Below are 13,904 nucleotides of genomic sequence, written 5' to 3' on the forward strand. Positions count from 1 at the left end.
TCCCGGGACGAGGTCGTGCTTGGATAGGCGGCCATGACTATTTTCACAGGGCACCGGACACACCGTTGGTACCCCCGTGCTTGTGCTATGTGTTGAATATGGGAGCGTGGCTCCACCAAATTAAACATGTGAGCACGATTGGGGCACGGGGGGTTGATATCAATCGAGTGGACTCCATGTTGGTGGCATCTAGGGAATGGTAGTTGTCGGCGTTCTGGGAACGGGGGTCCCCAGACTTGCCTGCCTGCGGCCCACAGCGTGGCTAAGCAAGTAGGCCGTATGGCCCATCTTCATCAACAAGGCATCAAAGACCCTCGCGAGGGTCCAAGCCTCGCGAGGCGGACAACGCAAGACCTCCTCTAGAGTAGCCTAGCCAGGCAGGCTCACGAGGAGCGGAGATATCAAGGCAGGTCAAACCTCACGAGGCCCTCATGACATGAGCCATGACGCACGACACCAGGCGGGCGCCAGCGCGCGCAGCGTCCTTATTTCCTCTTTGGTGCTAAGGAGGCCAGCGCAGGCGAAGAGTACCGAGGCATCAGACAAAGGTTTCTATATTGGTGCAATGAGACCAAGACCAGGAGGACGGCAAGGCGGAGGTCATCGTGGAGCCCAAGGCAGCGCCACCACCAGAGCTTTTCGCAGGCGAAGACCGCTTTTGTCAGGATAGCTTGTACTAGTTGTCCCCCTTCAAATTTGCCCGCCGTTGTTGGCTCCCTTCCCGCTCGATATTTGGGAAGAGGACCAGGGCCTATATAAGTAGAGCTAGCCACCATAGTAGAGGCATCTCATCTTAGCTTGATCCAACCCGATCGAGCAATTCACCCAGCTCTCACCCACACAAGTTAGCCAGGCACAAGAACACCTCAACCTCAGTAGGCTGTTCTTCCCTTTGTACTGTTCATCATCAGCCCAAGAGGCAATCCACCACCACCACACTGGAGTAGGGTATTACACCACAACGGTGGCCCGAACTAGTATAAATCTCGTGTCTTTCTGTGTCGCTAGTTCGTCGAGTTCGTCCGCGAGATCTTAGCGAGTTAGGGCGTAGATCGGTAGGAGGGAAAGACTTCGCGCGCATCCCAGTGTTCGAACCTTAAGGGTTTGCCGGAACCCCACATCCGACATTTCACACGCTAGGTAGGGGTGCGCCGTAGCTTCACTTCCATCAGTTCGTCGCCCCGTCGTCTCCATGGTGGACGCTCGCCGTGCTCGAGCTGAGCGTCGGGCTGCCCTCACCGCCCGCGTCGCTCAGACGGCTCCCGTTGGCGGGCCACATCATCGTTCTCCGTCTCCCGCCGCCAACGCTGCCACCGGCCCGACGGGGAACGAGCAGCCGGCGTCCTCGCTGCATCCTTCGGTGCGGCAGGACGGCCGCACCGCTACTCCATCACTGACCCCTACCGGTTCTTCGTCTCACGCGCACCGCGCTCCCATGGAGGCATGGGCCGCGCTCCTTGTGGCGAACGAGCTTCTGCGCTACCGCCCCATCGACGACCTCTACGAGGAGTGGCTCAACCGCGTCGCCGAGCTCGTCCGCGCCGCAAGGGGCTCTCCGGCGTCGTCCCACTCTCTGCCTCCCCCTGAACCAGCCGCGGGCGACGGAGCTCATGGCGTGCCTCCACCACCTCAGCCCCAAGACGGCGCCTTGGCACCAAGGCGCGCGGCTCCGCGGCGTGATCCGCCGCGCCCGGCGCCCGTGCGTGAAGGGAGAAGCTGCCAAGAAATCCCGCGGCCGCGAGAAGCTGCACCTGCGCTCCCTGCGCCACCTCATCAAGACCACGCACCGCTCGTAGCAGCGCAGCGCGGACCTCGTCAAGACCACGGCCGACTGCCGCGCCTTCACCCCCGAGCTGCGTAGCGTCGCTTGGCCAGGCAAGTTCAAGCCGGATCTGCCTCCTCGCTACGACGGCACCGCCGACCCCGCGGAGTTCCTGCAGATCTATGAGCTGAGCATCGAAGAGGCCAACGGCGACGAAAAGGTCATGGCGAACTGGTTTCCCATGGCTCTCAAGGATGGGGCTCGCTCCTGGCTCCTGAACCTGCAGCAGGGCTCGATCTCCTCTTGGGACGAGATGCGTGGCCGCTTCGTCGCCAACTTCCAGGGCACTCGCGATCGCTCGCCGGCCGCGGGCACTACAAAAAAATACACTTCCGTGATGATACGTGTTTGTCACAGTAGGTCGCGTTTTTTGTCATGCATGTACATCCATGACAAATTTATGACAGAATCAAGATAGTCATACCTGTGCTGTCATAGAAGTGTTCCATGACATTACCAAAATTATCATCACGGAAGTGTCCACTTCCATGACGATAAATCGCATGTCACAGAAGTGCTTTCGTCAAGGGTGACCGACACGTGGCATCCACCGTAACGGAACGCCGTTAAGCTATCAGGTCGGGTTTCGGATCCGATAACCCGTTAACAGCCCCGACCAATGGGGATTTTCCACATGTAAAATCATCTTTGGCTGGAGGAGACACGTGTCAAGTCCGCGTTGGCACAGGTGTCACTCATCCAATGGGGGAGACGCGCCTATGATATGTTGACACGTGGACCGGCCCATCAAGTTTAAATGGGCCGGCCCAACTGAAGGCCCACAAGATTTTGCGGACCATAATGAGCCGGCCCAGCTAAAGGCCCACGAGATTTTGCGGACCATAATGGGTTGGCCCAGCTAAAGGCCCACAAGATTTTGCGGGCCATAATGGGCCGGCCCAGGTAAAGGCCCACAAGATTTTTGTGTGCCATAATGGGCCGACCCAGGTAAAGGCCCACAAGATTCTTGCGGATCATAATGGGCCGGCCCCGCTAAAGGCCCACGAGATTTTGCCGACATTAATGGGTCGGCCCAGCTGTAGGCCCACAAGATTTTGAGGACCCTATTAGGCCGGCCCATTAACTGGCTGCCATGTTTTGGGCCAAATGCCGACCCATATTTGATCCGGTCCATTAATGGCCTGCCACGCTCCGGGCCTAATAGTGGCCCATATGAGATCTGGCCCGTTAAAAGCCTACCATGTTCTGGGCCAAATTACGGCCCAGATCAGGTCCGGCCCTTTAAGAGGCTTTGGGCTCAATTATGGCCCATATCAGATTCGGCCCGTCAACTGGACACTATGCTTTTGGGCCCACTTGCTAAAGGCCCACTTAGTAATTCGGCCTGATATTAGTTTTGGCCCGTTAAAGGCCCGTTTAACATTTCGGCCCTATATTAATTTCGGCCTGTTAAAAGCCCGTCATATAGTTGGGCCTAACTACGGCCCGGTTTGCATCCGGCCTGCTCGCAGCCGTTATCTGATTGGGCCAAACAAGGACCGAGATAATTTTGGCCTATTAAAAGCCCGTGATTTGATTCACACAATCATGGGCCGGGGTTCATTTCGGGCTGCTGCCGGCCCGTGAGCTGTTCGGCACGTTTCAGGCCCAACCTACATCGTGATTGCATGACGGCCCGATTATGTACCGTAATTTTACGGTTTGGCCGGTTTACTTCGAAGACATGATATATATACAGTAAAATAACTGCAGCATCGTGAATAAGAAAAAACCCTAGACTATACAATAAAGAAATTACGGCATATTACATCCACTGGGCATCAAAGTTCGCCACTATGATAATAAAGCACAAGCAGACAGCAGATTACATACACTGGGCATCAAAGATCGCCACCAGTGCAAATAAACACGCCGACAAAATAATATACAAAATCGACAGCACTTCAATAGAGTTCAAGAAAGGTTAGCCCTGCTGGGGAGCTGCAGCACAAGCAGCTGAGCAAGATGATGAGACTGCGCTTGTTCAACACTTATATCTTCCTCACTCTAAAAGATAAACAAGAAGACAGATGACAGGTTTTGCACATAGAAGTATTAGTGCTGACAATTCATCACATTTCTTACTGACGAATAAAGTGACACAGTTTAAAATTGCATTAACACAATATGGTATTGTTCAGGTCAAGACATGGCAGGAAATGACATTGTGAAGGAGTTGGCAGGTTCACGACACCACTGGATTACAGATCAAGAACTCATAAGTATCAATGGTTAGTGTGCTATCAATTTATACCATTTCAGATTGGCAAATAAAGAGATGGTTTAAATAATAGTAGAATGTTATGACATTGTTTATAGTTAAGACATTGTAGAATATGACATTGTGCTGTAGTGGGTAGGTTCACCACACCACTGGATTACGGATGAAGAACAGAAGCATACATGCAGTGCAAAAGAAGATCACTTGCTCTGTATAGTTTAATTTACATGGTATGAAGAAGGAACTTGGTTGTACAACTGAAAACTTAAATTGAGAAAGGACAAACTTCTGTTTATGAACTACATAATAAACTTTAAACAAGCAATTTGATGCAAACACCAAAAATAAACAGTTGTTGCAGTCATGCCTAACCAAATATATACAACAAAGTTTGAAGGCTTGAGATGGACAAACTTACATTATTGGTGAAGACAGGCTCTATAAAGGCCTTGTCCATGCTGATGGGGGGCAATTCAAGAAGTTTACCACAGAATCTTCTTCAAAAGCATTGCCTTTATTCTACATTTTGTTAAGAGTAAATATAGATGTGATAATGAAAAAATGGAGAATATTTAAGATAAGATGAAGAGTGATGCTACATAACCAAGTAGCTATAAATGTAAGTGCAACGATACAGGCAAAAGGTACAGCCAAGAGCAATGCACAGCTAAACTTCTTCAGTACCAACCTTATGGTAAGAGTAAATATAGATCTGATGTGTAGAAAATGGAGGGCAAAGGAAAATAAGCTGCAGAGTGATGGTACATGAACAACTACCTGTCATTATAAGTACACTGATAAAGGACAGCATGTACTTACAAGAACAATGCAGAGCTAAAAAAATTGGCATTGGATATATTCTACACTAATGTAACCATTCATACAGATCAGATAATTTGGAGCGAACAATTGATAAGCAAGCTATCATGCATACTGCTGTCACATAATGAACCAGGTATGTATGCAAGTAGAGTGATACAGGACAATAGGTACTAACAAGAGCAAAGCAGCGGGCAGCATATTTGTGATATCCTGTCGTTCTTGTCAAACGGGAATTCTTGTTCGAGCAGATTTCCTGCAAAAAAGATCCGTAAGGCACATGCAGAAAAGTAGAAGTTCAAATTGTCATGTGATTTCATAGACAGTACCTCATCCTGGGAACGAGACCAGTGCATAACAAGGTTTTTCCATTCAATGTCTTCTAAATTTAGCACAGAAGACTTCACCGGAAATTCGTTTATAGACTTGCCATCAAAGTGTGATTTCCTCAGGTAACACCGATACTGCTGCAATGCTTCCCTGAAAAGCACAAGCAAGCTTTGCTCGTCATGACTATCCAGATTGACCCTCGCCTAGTTACAACAATGTAATGTAAATCATTGATGTGTTCAATCAGCAGAAAACAGGAAAATAATAACCATGAATAATAGCACTTACACGTAAGTTGGACAGGAAGATGTGAAAATGGTGTTTGTCTTCACAATAATCTTCCCATGATGGGAATATATGCACGTAGTCCCTAACAACATTGAAAGCATTGTCTTTTAAACTGGGAATAAATGGAATGGGGTTCCAATCTGCAGGAATTGGCCGTCTCTGCAGTTGGGATAGGTCTTCGGCCGGTGGACTTGCTGTACTTTTTGCTGGAGTGGGATTTTTCTGTGGTACAGCTGATGCTATGGCAAATGAAATCGATATACCTTTTGCTGGAGTGCAGGTCCTGTGTGGTGGGAATAGTGGTGTGGCCAGTGAAGTATGGGTACAGTCTGCTGGAGTCGGTCCTATGTTTTGTGTCACTGGTTGTACAGCCAATATAAGTGGGGTGCTGTCTGATTTCTCCGACACCACCACGTTTTTCAAGGACTTTGCTGATGCTCCTTCAGGTTTGGCAATCACCCTCTTCCTTTTTGATGTCTGATGCACAAGAACATCATTTGAGTGAAAAAACATGGTATGATGACAGATGGAATATGTATTGATAATGGATGGGCATGGCATCTCGACATATATGATGAGTAAACTAAGCAGATGGCGGTGCAACAAAGTAGAAGAAATGCAAGATACCCGCAATCAATAAAACATTGCCAAATTAGAACAGGCACCTTGATGGGTGAACAGGATAGGCCATCTGCCTTTGACTCCTCGAGGTTAGAATAGTCATTAGGATCATATTCTGAACAAGAATCAACAGGTGGGGAGCATATGAGTTTCATTGCATCCAGAATGGCACTCAATGCCTTGGTGCCAATTTTGTAAGTCATTGCAGTGTTTAGCTTCAAGAGTGGACTGCTACTAGTGCGACACAAAGCAGCTACACAGATCATAGTGTAGATATAACTGGAAAACCTTAAGCATCAGAGTACAATCAGCAAAGTGGAACTTGCTGGAATATATGTGCTAGTATTACCGGTACGGCTAGAAAGGCTTCGGATACCAGCTCTCTTTAAGTGAAGGTGCGGTACTGTTAATATCAGTGTAACTCTCAAAGGCGACACAGCTCCCCGCATTTCCTTGCTATTCTTATAGGATTTAAGTGGGCAGGCCACTACAAATCCTATTCCTATGTTTACAAGATCCTATGAATCAAAGAGGCTCAAAGTGTCCATCACAACCGACCGTATAGACCTCTACACTGCAAATGTCCCTGCTCATCTTCAGTACAAGGAACATAGTGTACTACTATCATACTCCCTCCGTTCCAAAATATAAGTCTTGGTAGAGATTTCCACTATGGATCACATACAGATGTATCCAGATACATTTTAGAGTGTAGATTCACTCATTTTGCTCCATATGCAGTCCATGGTGGAATCTATACAAAGACTTGTATTTAGGAACAGAGAGAGTACATATTAAAGAAGAACGGAAGAGGAACATGGTAAAAAAGAGCAAGAAGATTTTGGATAATAAAATGTTGGTTGTGTAGTGCCCACACATGATGAACCAGAGCGCATTAAGAATGCAACTCCCAGCTGTCTCTCGACCATTTCAGGCGGTTGGATGAAGATCCTATGTCTCCTAACCCTTCTTCTTCCTTGTCTCTGATTCTTCCCATACAGAACACCGCACGGGCCGCCGGCCGGACCACCGGCCCCCACCGCCTGTGTTCCACCGCCACCACCACCCCGCCCCAACCCCCACCCGCGTCGAGTTTACTTCGTTCGGCGAGGCCCCACAACCACCCGAGCCCCTTCGATCGCACCGGCGAACTCCGGCGAGCTCTGAAAAATCGACTGACCCAATTTTGAAATTTAGTCTACTGTGATTTAACTAGTGTGGAATATAAAAGGGGAAAACCATAAGCATTGGGAGTATAGTGTTGAGCGTGCCATGGCAGATCTGAAGGTGCAAACTGGACAAAGGCAACCTCGCAACCAAGACAAGAAATCAGAGTAAAGCAGTGGCGATCTATTTTCTTGCTGCGATAAATAAGTTGAGCAGATACGAAAGAGTACCACCTCTGGTGCGGCGTCGTGTACGCATCTGCTGAGAATTTGACGGTGATGCGGTAGCGATGGCTGTCGGCGGCGTGGAAGCAGATCTAGGAGGGTAGACGGTGGCGGCGGGGCGCGGTGGACGAGACGGTCATAGGAGCGGCGCCGGCAAGGTGGACGACGGCGGGGATGAAGAGAGAGGACGGGATGCAAGGATGCCGGTCCGAAGCCGTGGATGAGAGAGGTCGATCTCTTGTAATGGACGGCGACGTCGGGGTATCAGCTCCGGCATGGTGGAGGAGGACGGCGGTGGATGGGGTGGCGGACGGCGGCGGACGGAGGAGTGTGGGGTGGAGAGGGTGTTTTGGCGCCCACGGAGTACGAATGGGGAAAAGGGAGGTAGAGAGGAAGGGGGGAACCATGTATTCAGGGCGCGCTTGTCTCAAATGCGAGAAAATTTACAAACTTAGCCCACGTTTCAAATTTGTACTACATCACAGCAACATTAGTCGGTTGCGGATAGGACAGTAATCTCGCATACACCGAATATTTGCCGACGAGAGTTTTTTTTGGCGCCCACCGTGTATGAATATGAATCGGGGAGGGAGTCAATTTCGGCCGAGGACACACTGTGTTTTGGCGCCCACCGTGTATGAATCCGGGTGAGAGGCAGTTACGTCACGTTTGGGTGAAATTAGAAACCTACCCCTATCGAAACCTATATCCAGCAGATAGGCTTTGCGTGGCAGGGATAGGCAGTAGTGATTTCCATCTCGCAGATTTTGGTTTCGGGCGGTTACTGCGACTTTCCCCGCTTCGTTCAAATTTTGCAGAGTGCACGTTTACCGTGCCAACTCAATTCGAATCCCGTTTGTATTCTATTTTTTTCGGGCGGGATCCATTTTCAATTGGAATTACATTCTATATACATCATTTTTTATATATACTTTCAAAAGCACAACACCATTTATACATAAATATGGTTTACAAATGGCATGATCTCAGATTCATAAGGTTGTATCTATAAATTTGGATTTTCAAATATTTGAAACCACTTTATGTTGAAATCCAATGTATGCATTCCTCGCTAACTGTCTCCAATTAATGTGTGTTTCATGCGGGTTTTTTTACTTCTCAAACATGTATAATGTGTTTCACACACGCAACATGTAGTGTAATCCCGTTTAGACATTAATTGCATATAAACCATGCATTGTTTGTAATTGAAGAATCTATGGATCACCAATATTGATAAACTATATAATATTACACGTGTGCCCAAATTCAAATGAATATGCATGTTTGATACACCAATTTGCGTTATGATATTATCGATGTCGTGATCTCCTGTTTAAATATTTGAATCCCCTTTAATCCAGATATTCGTCTCATATAGCTATCACTCATGCTTATATAGGACTATCTCTCTGGACCTATACGCGTTCATCGTCTCTCAGGTATCTCTCGTGCTACCTGTATGTCGACGATGATCTTTTATCTTCGTAACACACTGACGATACTCTCTCCCTCGACCTTCATCACTCTATCTCTCTCTAAGTATATGTCGCTACCTGCTGTGTGTCTCTAACTATGATTCTCCATGTGGAATCTCTTTCTCTCACACAAACACAAAACTTTGTCTCCCGGGATCTCATTTCTCTCTACTATTCCCATGTGTGCCACTCGCACACCCCTCATACAGAGATGTCTTTTGCTCCTTAGATATGAGAACCTATGACTCTTCCTCTTCAATATCTCTTTCTCACACACAAACACAAACTCTGTCTCCCGGGGTCTCATATTTCTCCACTGTTCTCTTGTATGTCGCTCACACACACCCTCTCTCCCTAGAGATATCTTGCGTTCCCTCGTATGTCTCTCTAGCTATCACTCTCGTTGTGAAATATCTTTCTCTCTCACAGACACAAAACTCCGTCTCTCTGGATCTCATTTCTCTCTGATATCTGTTTGTATGTGACTCACATGCACCCTCTCTCTATCTCTCTCACACCCACACACATAACCCAGCCTTCTGATCCACTCGACTCCTATCTCTAACGCACACTAGCTAGCATCTTTATCTTTCTATTTATCTGTTTCTCCATCAACCTTCTTTCTCGCCCTCACTCTTGATTCCTATCACGCACACTACATATCTTTCTCTCTACATGCAGTCAAGTGCCCTCTCACACACATATATAACTTCACCCTTTGAACCACCCGACGGTCATCTCCAACACCCAAACTAGCGGATGTCCCTCTAGCTAGCATCTCCATCTTTGTATCTATCTGTAGTTTCTCTGTCAACATTTCTTTCTCGCACGAAGTCTTGCTTCCTATCACCCACACTATATATGTCTCTCCATACATATGCATTTATAGGTTGGTCTCTTTTGCACAATCGTTGCGCCTCACTCCCTCTGCTCGCCATAGATGCATGCTCCAGCCCACGCCACTATCTCTTAAAGACAAAAACACATGCTCAATTGTCGGGCCTTCTTCCCTGCATTCTCACATGCATGCATATTGTCATACCGATCCGTCTCTCCCATGTCGTTGATCTTATGACTTATGTCTTCTTTCTTTTATCTCGATCATGCGCGCGCGCACACACACACATCCCACATATACATGTATACCTCTCACACATGCACGTTCAAGGTCTCTATGTCTCCATACGTTTAATTACCCTCAATCCTAACGCCACATCGAATCGTTCTCCTCTTTTGTGCACATAACTTCCGCCTGGATGGGTAAAACACACACTCACACTTAACAATCTCCTTCTAGCTACCCCCCCCGCCTCTCACTCTTCCCCTATATCCCCGAAACCAATAAGACCATCCCTTTGTTTAATTCCCGCCTACATGCACCATCGATATATAGTAGTCTTCCTCGGTGTCTCTCGAACAAACACGTTCTCTCGATGTCGACTCCTCTCACGCGCACACACCTTCTCTTCCCTCTCTACGGGCATTTTCTCTCTCGCACCCCATCGTTGGTGGCCTCTACCATACACATCACCTCTCTATGATGAAGCCATGCACACTTAAATTACATCCTCCATAGAGGACCCCGCGACACACACACACACACATGCACACACACACACACACACACACACGCACGCACCCCCCACACACACGCACACTAAGACTCCATCTCTCTCTCTCACACACACACACACACAAACACAAACACACACGCACGCACGCACCCCCCCCCACACACACACTAAGACTCCATCTCTCTCTCTCTCTCTCACACACACACACACAAACTAAGACTCCATATCTCTCTCTCTCCTCTCTCTCTCTCTCTCACACACACACACCCCACACACACACTAAGACTCCATCTCACACACACATGCTCTAGGTGATGCATTTGTTCCTACCACCCTTCATCCAACCTTACCCGTATGATAAAGAATCACCTTTATTTACTTGCATAACATGGACAAATTCCACTTTACTTTAGTAGTCAGCAAACTTATCATCTGTACCCTTATAAAAAACGATTTGGCGGTGATGGTGTGCCTTCCATCTTGTAATACAGACTGTATGATCTATATCTGAGGATAGAAAGCAAACTATGATAATTTTACAAAAGATACCCGCACCTCTCTCCACATCATTATCTCCTGCAACCTCACTGCTCAGCAATTAAAAAAGGAATAAGTCTCTGGAACAATCTAGCATGCATGGTGGCCGCTGCCGCCTGCTGGTGCCGTCCATCGCCATGCCTCCGCCCATTCAGACCACCAGTCACCACCATGCTCCACTCCTCCTCGCCTTATCTCTCATCTTTCATTTTTTCGATGACATTCTCGAGATACCAGCTTTCTGATAAAATTCTCGAGATATCATTAGTTTTTACACATGGGATTACTCCTGCATGGGTCAATCACAACAGGTGTTCTGTAAAAAAATGCATATTGATGTTCCGTGCAATGCACGAGAATCTTGCTTGTAATTATATAACGCAAATCATGAGCAGGAAGTGACATTTTTTTGACACAACCACGTTAACATGGCCACATAAATCACTAGCTAAAGTAAATACCATTATACTTATATTCCGATGCAAAAGGTTGAGTACATGTCTGAAGTGTAGAGTCGTACACATGCACTCTGTCTCTCAGAATCTCTCTCACACACACACCAGTTACGTGACGCCCACTTAAGCAGACACGTATGTTACAATTTGTGCACCCGCGGGTACACGTGATGCTGCGCATCTATTTAAGCCGGAAGGCGAACCAAAATAGTAGCAGCATTCATTCCCCTCCCGCCGCCTCTTCTCTGGTCGCCGTCGCCCGGTAGCCATGGGCCGGCCGGAGGTAACAACATACGCCATACTCCCGCCGGAGGGACGCTTTAATATGGAAATTTTAGTGGTCATGCATGCATCTTTTTGTGCTAGCACTCCTATATAAGGGTTGACCCGTCGCTTCCCGCGGACGTGCGCGGGCGGTGGAAGAGGAAGGAGAAGGGAAGCGGGCTGTGGAGTAACATTTTTTACCACAATTTCTTAGGAAACTGAGTGCAATAATTGAGTAGTTTTGCAAACTACCAGTACTACACCTGAAACGGTTCAAAAACTATACTCCCTTGCCAGCGCGCGCTTCCCGCGTGAAACGGTTAGCGTCACCCTGGAGCGTCAGTGCCGCATTAGTGCCCGGCCAGAGCGGAGGCGACCTCTCACTGGCGCCGGCTTTGAAGTGGCGCGACGGCCGAGAGAGCGCCGCTTCCCGGTGCACGCGACTGCTCCGCGTCGAGACTGGCCATAGGCCCTGTTTGGATCCATGGGTTAGAGTTAGTTTGAGCTAGTTGGGGCTCAAATAGCCCTAAAGTATCCAAGCATGAGGGTTTCAATTGGAGCAAGTTGCACCGAACCCACCAAAAAAAAAACTATCCCACCCAAGAGGTGCTAACTGGAGATAGTTCTCATTGGGACCACTGAAAAATCACTTTTCTCTCTCCATGAAGTGCATTTATTGTCAATCTAACCCTGTCACCCAAACACCTCTTTGGCTACAGTTCGTTCAGGGTTAGTCATGAGTTAGTCTAACCTCTAGCTAAGTTAGAGTATCAAACAGGAGCAGTATAGGACATGCAAGTTGCTCAAAGCATACAGGCAAATTCGTACGTGAAAGGATTTTTTTCTTTTTGAAAATGGAACATGAAATGAATTTTTTTTAGAATGCTCTTGGAAGATGGTACTGGGAGACACGTCCCCAACAGGAGTGCCTTGGCCTCCCTCACCCTCCTCGTTTCCTGGACCATCTGGAATGAACGTAATGCTAGGGTGTTCCGACACAAAAGTGCTCCGCCGCCTATTCTTCTTAACACAATCCTTGAGGAGGCCAAGCTTTGGGTTACAGCTGGTGCAAAGAAACCAGGGCGTATTGTATTTCGTGAGTAGTTCGCATACAGTGTTTGAGGTGGTCGCTGTAAAACTCTAATCTACTCTCCCTTATTTAATAGATGAGGCAAATCTTTTGCCTCCGTTTCAAAAAAAAAAAGTTAACCGACCTCAATAGACGGCAGAAACGCCAGCCCGCCGCACTTTGATAGAGACGAGGAGGGAGAAGCGATACAGGCTGCTGGATTAATAGAGATAGGTGTCGCACGGAAACCAAGAAATATGGTGATAGTGTGGGTTAGCCATGTACTAGTATGATGTAACTACACCGGGCTGCCTTGTTTCGTACTCTTCCAGTCCACTGTGGAGATGATTGGTTAATTTTATATCGCTGAATAATATTAAATATTATGAGTGCAGACGCTCCACCACGAGGTTCCTTGCTCCTTCTCGGTCGTCCAGAATCTATGTTCTTCCACTATTTTTTTACGTGAGCTTTGTTCATCCTTTTGCCAACACGTGAGACATCTAGCATCACGGTGCACGTGTTATGCAAGGATCGTTCCATCTATATGAAGAACACGTGGGACTGGAACTACGAGACGGACATGTACCCAGGAGTGGACGTACGAACCTGAGTAATGTAGCGCAGTAAGTGAAGTAGAAAGGCACAAATGGTATGAACATGCGTGGCATATAGGGTGTGTTTGGTTGCGTTCTTGTCTCAGCATAGTTGTTCCCTCTTCATGCATGCTCAATTCAACACCCCTCTTCATGAATGCTCTCTTCATGCATGCTTCTAGCGTATTTGTGCTAAACTAGTGTGGACTCATGCACCCTCCATACACTCTACCAAACACCCAAAAGTAGGTCGAGAAGGGAACTCTTGGGCGGCATTTGTCTCTTACTACGTACTACCACTAAATGTTGTATGTGCAATGCACAGTGATGTTATGGAGTACGTGCTTAAGTACTCTACTACTACTATATTAGTTGGAGACACATATTAACTTTTATATTTGTTTACGTGTATGCCCCGAGACCTTCCAACTAGACGTGT

The sequence above is a fragment of the Aegilops tauschii genome, chromosome 4 (genome assembly GCF_002575655.3).
Source record: "Aegilops tauschii subsp. strangulata cultivar AL8/78 chromosome 4, Aet v6.0, whole genome shotgun sequence".
NCBI classification, from domain to species: domain Eukaryota; kingdom Viridiplantae; phylum Streptophyta; class Magnoliopsida; order Poales; family Poaceae; genus Aegilops; species Aegilops tauschii.